The following is a 9,349-nucleotide window of genomic DNA, read 5'->3' as shown; positions in this document are numbered from 1 at the left end:
AAATTTCCACCAAATTTTACAAAATTTAATATTTAGGCATAATTTGAGCCATAGTATCAAAATATGGAAAAACAATAGGCATAATTTGAGCCAAAGTATCAAAATATGGAAAAAATAGGCATAATTTGAGCCATAGTATCAAAATATGGAAAAAAAATGGCATGTCATATCAGTAAAAGTCCGATTTTGTGTCAAAATACCTATATGAGAACAACGCTATATATAAATCTAATACATATCCTAAGTCGCGCTTTCGAGACACGAAAAACGCTAGATGAATTTCGTCAATCGATCCAGTAAAACGGGATGTATAAAACTGATGCCCCCTTTTTTTGCGCAGTGTACATATTTTTTGCTGCACTTCATTTAAACTTATTTCATCTAATTATTCTAACTTAATTAACGGATCCTTCGAGGCAAGTTAAAATGACATAAAATATTGCAAATTTTGAAATTAAATATCCAGGCCAGTTTTTGTCGTACGGGAGTCAAACTTCTTGCATATCTATTTTTTCATAACGAGTATAAAACTTCCCCAAATATAAGTATAGGAACAGGAAGACCGCATTGAAAGTTATATTTCGTTATTTGCCCAAAACTATTTTTTTAAAAATTTAACGTTTCCAAAATATGAATATATTCTTCATTTCAAACACTTCTGTAATTGGATGCATTATGATTGCGACCAAAGATTGCGAAACTTAAGGCCGGATGTGAAGTTTTAAGCTGAGCGAAAGAGATGCATGTCGTACGTACGGATATACCGATGAAAAAGTATATCCTCTAGTTCAAAAGTAAAGAGATCGAGTCAGTGTACTTCAAAGAAAATTAGTCAAGGTCGAGATCGAGTCAGTGTACTTCAAAGAAAATTAGTCAAGGTCCGTGGATGCAGTGTTTTGATTTTTCTGTGTAGTGATTTCAATAAGTATATGAAATTAAAATTCCTTTACTGATAGTGCTCCCCTTTATAAGTTAAAAAGCATCAATTGTTTGATTTTTAGCGCGTTATAAAATGTTTTCATCTTTTTCAAAATTTACATAATTCAAAAAGCGAAGTAAATTTTTGGAATTCCTCCCTCCCCCCTTGGGATCGAAAAGGAAAAATGTTTAACCTCAGTTTTGTTCAAAATTGCTTTAACCGTTGTTCCTGAAAAAAAAAAAAAAAAAAAAAAAAAAATGTTAATGAAAACAAAGAATTTACTAATATTTTCATTAAGAAAAGGTGTTTGCTAATAATGTATACTTAGAATTTTTCGATTTCTATAAATTAAATAATTTTAATATTTTATAGTTTGTGGGGATTTATATTTATTTTGAATAACCAGTTAAGTTTATGCTTTCTTTCCTATAAGCCTTCATTCCTCTAATTGTCAATGCCAGAATATTTAAATTTGAAGGAATGCAAATTATACCACTAGAAGAAGAGGTTTAAATACCGAGTTCTAGAAAGGAAAGTTAGAAAGAGTGGGCAAGCACTGTACCTTTGTAACGTGAGCTTCTGGTTCTGCATAAATTTGCTGGTTAACGTGGCGTAATTGCTATTTCTTTGCTGCCACTAGACTTCGACGCGGTTTTAGATAACAGGATTATCTGAGCCCTGGGGAAAATTCCACTGTTTTGTTAATATCTTTAAGTTTAGTTCTTGTTAGTTGAGTTACTGCTCGAGCGAGGCGTAATTTGTTAGCGTCAAGTCGACGCATTGTGAATCTTTAAACCCTTCTCCTGTCTGGTTCCTGCACTTAATTCAGCTTTCACACTAAAAGCTTAACTGGATAATACAAGCTATTGATAATGTTTTAATGTTCTTTTTTATTTTTAAGTAATGTATTTTTTGATTTTAACAAGTTTTAAATGGAAACAAGATCTCAATCCTGGAGGTCCCAATCTTATAATGCTTTAATATTTTTTCGGTAAATAAAGATACGTTCACATTTGTGGTCTTTGATGGAACAAAAAACTATTTCGTTGATAGATATTTACAATTCTTTAAGAAACGCTGCAGTTTAAATAACCTTTCTGGGAAAAAAATAAATTAATTAAATAAATAAATAAATAAAAAATAGCCTTATTTCAAAAATTTTTGAAAGGAGAAGCGAGTGTGTTGACATAGATAGTTGAAATCTAGTAAAAGATAAATTTCTAACATATTTTTCCAGTTCTGGCAACATGCTAACTTTGATGATTTGCCTCAGTTATTTACAGTAAATTTAAAGACATAGATTTAAAGACATAGTAAAGTTAAAGCCAAAGATGCTCACTCAAGGTTTACCAGAAGAATATCATATGTTATTATCGGTCCAAAACATAACAAGTCACCCTTCCATCCACTCAGAGATTCCACTGTCCGTAGTCGCCGCTGCACACACGATCTTCTGCGCCTTCATGTCCATCTGGCAAGCTCGCTAAGACGACTTAGATACCGGTCGACACACCAAACTCCATCTTTCCTGTGGTCTCCACCAAGAGGTTCAAAACAGATTTCTATCTCTAACAAGCTTTTACAAATCCCGTCTACTTCAGCAGGTTCTGCTATCAAAAAGTCAAATGCGCCTGCGATGTCTCAACTTCTTCAGCAGCCGTCTCACATTACATCCACGATTGTCCAATCATTTCTCCCATCAGACGCTTAGCTCCAGCGATCACATAGCCTCAAAGACCTTCTTCGGGATTTCTAAGGACAGCGGGGTGTCAGAACCATCATAGAATACACCTATTCTAAGAGAAACATAATCATAGCAGATAACCAGGTCTAGGCACCTGATGAAATGTAAAGGCAGCAATCTTCCCTTCATGTATATATGTAAATATCTCTAAACTAACTAACCCATTTTGCTAATTTTGTACTAACATATCCAAAACATTGTAAGTTGGAACACCCAACAAAAGTAATACACTAATGTTAAATCTGTTTATTAATAATAGGGTTGAAAAGATAAACAACCAAAAAAGATTGCTGGTGCAACGATCAGGATGACATGACTGACCTGTAGTACCCATTGAGAGGTGAAGCAGGTAGAATAATAATAAATGTAACAGAACTATTTAACTGTAACCGAACTGTTCTATTGAACGCCATCTAGTGGCGAAGAGGAAAAACGGCAGTCGGCTAGCCGCGATGATGATAGGTTACTATGTACTAGATGTTACCGTTATTTTAATGTTTGGTGTTCCATTTGGTATATGTTTCATTTTTATGCATATATTTTTTTTTTTTTTTTTTTTTTTTTTGTTTGTAACCGTTCCTGTGTGCTCTGTTTATAAATCGTTTTAGAGCTAGCCGGCATTGGTGTCTATTGAGGAGCGGCTACATCACATAAATAAATAAATTCTCATCAGAACTGGATTAACCTATCACTAAAATTATTCCCAACTTCAAGCTCATCTGAAGAACCACAAAGCACGAATAATGTGCCCTGTTTTTCTGTTCTCAGGCAAAAAATTCTCATCCCTATTTTAATTATCCAAGATATCCTACTCCAAGACCATTTTATCCTAGGTCTTATTTGCGTCAAAAAACAGCACCACAATTGAGATAACTAAATTCCCAATATCCCGCGGTAAATTATCAAAATCAAATTTCATCCAAAAAATGACAACATTTCAAGTTAAGCTAGGGAACAATAACTTTCCTGCAATTATTGATACAAGTAGTCAAGTTAATATAATTTCTGAGAACACTTTAAGTTGTAATAATATTGAAACCACTGAAAATGAAACGTCAAAAAAAAAAAAAAAAAAAAAAAAAAAAAAAAAAAAAAAAAAAAAAAAATTAGTGTCCTAATCTGGAGGTATTTCTGTTATTATATAAATTAAATTGTCGCGTAAAGTTGGAAGAATAAATAGAAATGTGATATTTTATGTTAAAATCTCACTTTAATTATTTATTATTATCTTCATCTTGTGTTCCTTTATTTAAACTATAATTGAACTTGACTGATTATGATGTGTAACAGTGTAAGAGAAATATAAGTAAGGATGTATGATACGTGAGTATCAAATATAAGTGAGGATGAGAAAAACGATCAGACCGACACAGAACATGTAAAACAGAAATTTACTTCATCAATACGGCTTGTTGAGAAACCTAATATACTAGACTTTTTTATAAAGGATAACTTATGTTTTCGAGTCCTTTACCACTAACTCAAAAATGGGGGAGGATGTTGCGTAATCAAGACAATATTTTTACTTGTTTATTTTGAAATAAGAATTTTATTATTATTGTTTATTTTTCAAAAGTGTGTTTTTGTTTTATTATTGTGTAAAGCATTGCCTCATTATTTTCGTAACTATATTTTGTTGTGTGGCAACAGCTTTTCTGTAATCCTTCGATATGTTTTTTGGGGGGGGATGCCAACAGTGATGCTGTAATGTTTTGAAGTTAGAACGTCGTTTTTGATTTGGTAGATGAAATATGTTGTTTCAGAATGTTTTGTTTTTAAAAATATGAAAAATAAATGTTTCGTTTCTTGAACTCGGTTTATGCAAACGTTATTTTGTTTCAACATTAAATGTACAGGAGGGTTATAATTAAAGTTCCGCTTTGAAATGGTCATAAAAGGAAAATGACTGGACTAACTGTTATCGAACTTGGTAATCATATAAAGGGAATTTATTTTCCGCGGGAAAAAAAAAAAAAAAAAAAAAAAAAAAAAAATACGAAAACTCATCACCAGGAGGGAAATGGCGTTGTATGCAATATTGTTAAACGAAATAAGGGTCGGAATCTGACTTAAGCCTTTGCGTCACAGTGTGTCCGGTCTGGGCACACCTAAAAATTTCCTTTTGTACGCACAGAAAAATTGAATGAAAAAGGATTTATAGGTTACTATAGGTTACTCTGAACCTTCTTTATTCATAGTAGATGGCAGCTCAACACAAACCAGTCCATATATTTTAACCATATTTAGTTTTTTAAGACCCTCATTTTTCAAAGAAATCTTCCAGATTTTTTTTAGATACCTAAAAGGAATTGTTTGAAAAGAAATGTCTATGTTATTTTTTTTGGCTGTATGCTAATTTCCTTATTCTATATTAGTTTTAAAGTTTTACCTTGAAATTTTGCTTAAAATCAAACGGCGAACCCTAGGTGTGCCCAGACCGGGCTCACCGATCATCTAGGACAACTGAGAGTCTGTATGCTTTGTTTTTCCGCATCTCATCTCGGTCAGTTCATTGACAACAAGGCTCGTTTCAGCACTCTTTTCGAAGCTCTATTCAATCAATGTGCCACTTTGGGCACACCCACAGAATTAAAACGATAAGTGCTATCTTCACAAAATTTTACTTGTGTACTCTTCTAGGCCTAATTAGACTGCCTACCCTTTTTTTATTTTTATTTTTTTAAAATCAAAACTTCGACTTTAAAACGTAGCGTGCCGGAAAGGGTTAACTTTTTGTTACACGGGTTTAATATGCTCTATACCCTTAAGAAACATTGACTTAAACAAAATTACCATGTAAAGGCGATAAAGGTCGAGTGCGCCATCCGTGTAACGGAGAAATCGTCCATGAAAACCACAAATTAGTGATTAGAAAATGTGAGATTGCAAATCACTAGCAAAAGTGTCCTCATTTTGGAAATCGTTTTCTCACAGATCGCTAATTTGTGATTTTTGAAGCCTGAATTTAAGGATCGTGCTGGAAAAGAATCTTTCGCTTTGGAATTTCTTGCACAGATGGAACGAACACTGGCCATGGAACATTTTGTGGCCAGATAGGTCTATTTTTACCTAAATGACGATGTCAACACCCATAGCTGCAGGATTCGGGCCAAACAAATCCCTCGCGTTACATACTTAGTTCCATTGCATTATCCTAAAGTCATCGTTTGGTAAGGTATGACAGCTAGTTTCATAACTGGAGCATTTTTCTTTGAAGAGCATTCGACAGCTGGACCTGTTACATGCACTGTGACAGCAGCTTGCTTAGCCTCAATGTTAAGACGTTTCGTGATAGCAGCGAAGTGGCATTTTAGACACCACGATTTTTATGCGGGACGGGGTGCCACCGCACATTGGTACATGTGTCACACAATTGCTTAGGTAACATTTCACGAATGATCGGATTATAGGCCGACATTACCCCACTTCTTGGCCATCCAGTCACCAGACATCAATCTCTGTGACTTTTGGCTATGGACTTATCTCAAAAGCACTGTTTATGGTGAAAATCTTAACAACTGGCGTAACTGAAAGATGCGATACACCGACATGTCCGTAACATTCCTCCTGATATGCTAAGAGCTGCTGTTGAGAATACAGTAATACGATTTATCTTGCGCACATGCTTTGTAACGCGTTTACGATTAAACGTTTATGTGTGCGTAAAATATAAAAACAGGAAGAAAAATTATTAAGAAATTTAATTAATTAGAGCAAATTTTTCACTTAATTGTTAATGATGAGATGTTATGTCTGTTAATTATTTGAAAAGGCTTTAATGCGTAGATTCACAAGATGACATAATGGAGGCAGCCATCCCCCCCCCCGAAAAAAATTAATTTATTCGTGGACATTCTTGATAAGCATAATATGCTCACACATCATTTTGGGTGCAACAAACACCCTTTTATAATACGGATTATATCATTTGACAACGGTTAAAGCAAAGAAATGAGCAACGTAAGTTTTCACAGCGAGAGGAAGACGGAAAAAGTTATTGCGCATTTCAGTAAAGCTTGTTTATAGACTTTATTTAAATTTTGAATGGTGACTGGACTTCAGCTGAAAGCATTTCAGGATTAATAATATGACAATATGCGGATTAGTTTTCAGATATGACGCATGTTGGATTCTAAGAAGAGGATGTAGCCTAATTAAAACGAGGAACTAAAAGGAATATTTTTATATTAGAGTTAGTAATTTTCTTTCATATATATAGCTTGTAAATATATGTGTATATATTTACAAGCTATATATGTAACTATATATAAGCTAAAAATCTATTTTTAGCTATATATAAGCTAAAAATAGGTAAAGGAAATTCCTAATTTTAATTGACAATAACTCCTGTTATTTTTCATTTTAATTTGGATATTCTCCCTTTCTGCCCTAAAAATAGTAACGCTTTATAATATACAATGTAAGCTGCATCATTTATAAAAGTTAATCCGCATCATACGGCTTTACGTAAATCTGTAGGGCAGGTATCTTCGACCTGGATTCGATTCCAGGCGAACGGGTGGCTGCTTGAGCGTTCTCGCGGTTATCCCCATACAAACCCGTTTTCCTTAGAAAGTCCTCCATGAGTTCATACCTCCTCTTAGGCAGATAGGCCTAATGTGCTTTGAGGTAATCTGCGAATCCAATCAAAACCCGTCTCAAACGCTTTCTTCTGAATGCGTCACTTTTCTCATTTCCTTCTCTCCTGTCAACTTGTCGCTGGCTTCGCTGTGTCATGCATGTCATGATGTGCGGAGCTTACGATACTGTGGGGTGTATTGGGCCCATGATGAATTGAATCAGATATTGCGCTCCAGTATTGCTTTAACAAGAGATGAAATGTTTTCAATCGACGGCCATGTCTGTCTGCAAGTTTCATCGTTCTATCTACGCAATAAAGCCTGTTCGAGTTATTACACCGAAATAAACCATCGCCAATGAACCACCGCTATTACAGCTATCTACAAATCTATATTGCATGTATGTATGTATACTCATCGCACCGTGTAAAAATGACGACTACAAATTTTGAACACGTGTAACCCTTTACCCGAGCATGCGCACCTCGAAGCCCAAACTTCAAATTTGGTTTTTTATTTATGTCTTATATTATGCACATTTAACGAAATTTTGATTAACAAATTCAGTGACTGAAAGCGAGAACTGGTAACACTGTCCGAAATAAAACATTTTTATCTCGAGCTAGTCCAATGGTGGCCATTCACCAAAATGTGCGATATTTACCTTTCAATTTCAATCAGCAAATTCGGCTATTTAAAAGTAATGTGTTGCTATTGCCTAAAATCATTGTTTAAGGAACAAACTATGAATGGAATCACGAAAAGCTAACGCAGGGGTTATTGCCCTTTATCCTGGCCTAAGAAGAAACTCGAAACTTCACGTAAGAACAAAACGTATGCTATATTTCACTATGATTCGACCCATTATACTATACAGTATTCCTGCCTAAAGCATTGTTGCTAAAACTTATCGTAAAGAATTAGAAGTTTTTCAAAGTAAATTGCTAAGGATGATTTCGAACGCTCTGTAGTATGTTCGGAACAAGCAAATACTTAAAAGAAATGAAGATCGATTTCATACGCTACGAAATAGTTTCTACTTGCCATAACTTTTCCCAGAAAATGCAAAATTCAGAATACCACCATATAAGAGAACTTGTAAACTATGACCCAACTATTGAACATACTGTCAAAAGGCCAAGAAACATTCATCCCAATCCAAAATTGTAAATTTTTAATTGTTTCTGAAGCTTAAATCTTCAAATTCCCCCTACAACAGCTCAAGAGACATTTTTAGGCCCATATCAGATACGTATTTGTTGAACAACTGTTTCAGACAATTTTTCTGCTTAGTTAGTAGAGACATTAGGTTATTTCGAAGCAGGAGTCGTGAAAAATGAGCAATGCCCTCGCGGGAACTCGAACCACGTTTCTCGAATATGCGCCGAGCGTACTGACCACTACACCACGGACGCATGCTAAGAAGGCGAGAGAAATACCTTATATAATCCCCTTTTAAAGGGCGACTGGGGATTAGGGGACAAAATCGCCAAATCCCGGTGGTGAAGAATCATCATTCCCCACCTTTTTGGGTTCGAGCGCCACTGTAGAGATATTAATTTTTTCTTAAAGCAGGAGAGATGAAAAATGAGCAATGCCTTCGCCGGGACCCGAACCACGGACCTACCGAATACACGCTGAGCGTGCTGACCACTACACCACAAGGGCATACTAAGGAGGCTGGAGAACTACCTTTTAAGTTTAGTATTGAAAGAAAGACGTGCTATTTTTTCCTTCCTTTCGAAAAAAAATTGCAAGTTGTTCGTTTTCAACCAATCAGCTATCATCTTGTTTTTAATGGAGAACCAGTATCCTCTTTACATATTAACCCCAAAGTGATCTGTGGTGATTGACTATTGTGAAAAAGCAGAAAAATTGCTCCAAACAGTTGTTCTTCCGAAACAAACGGATATGTGATAGCAGCCTTAGTCGCTAGTGGCAGCACTCGTCCATTCTCCTTTTCGGTGTGAGCACTCCTGTGCTTTTAAACATTTAAATAACACCAGCGGCCTCGGGCAAAAACTTCAAATATAAGCATATTTTAAATCTAAATGCCTATTGTATCCTGATGACCGATGATCAATTGCCTGAAGTAAAATACTTTTA

This window comes from Stegodyphus dumicola, chromosome 3, assembly GCF_044657685.1.
Source record: "Stegodyphus dumicola isolate Sdum_Otavi_A_Nest chromosome 3, ASM4465768v1".
Lineage (NCBI taxonomy): Eukaryota > Metazoa > Arthropoda > Arachnida > Araneae > Eresidae > Stegodyphus > Stegodyphus dumicola.
Note: the sequence above shows the minus strand (reverse complement) of the source record.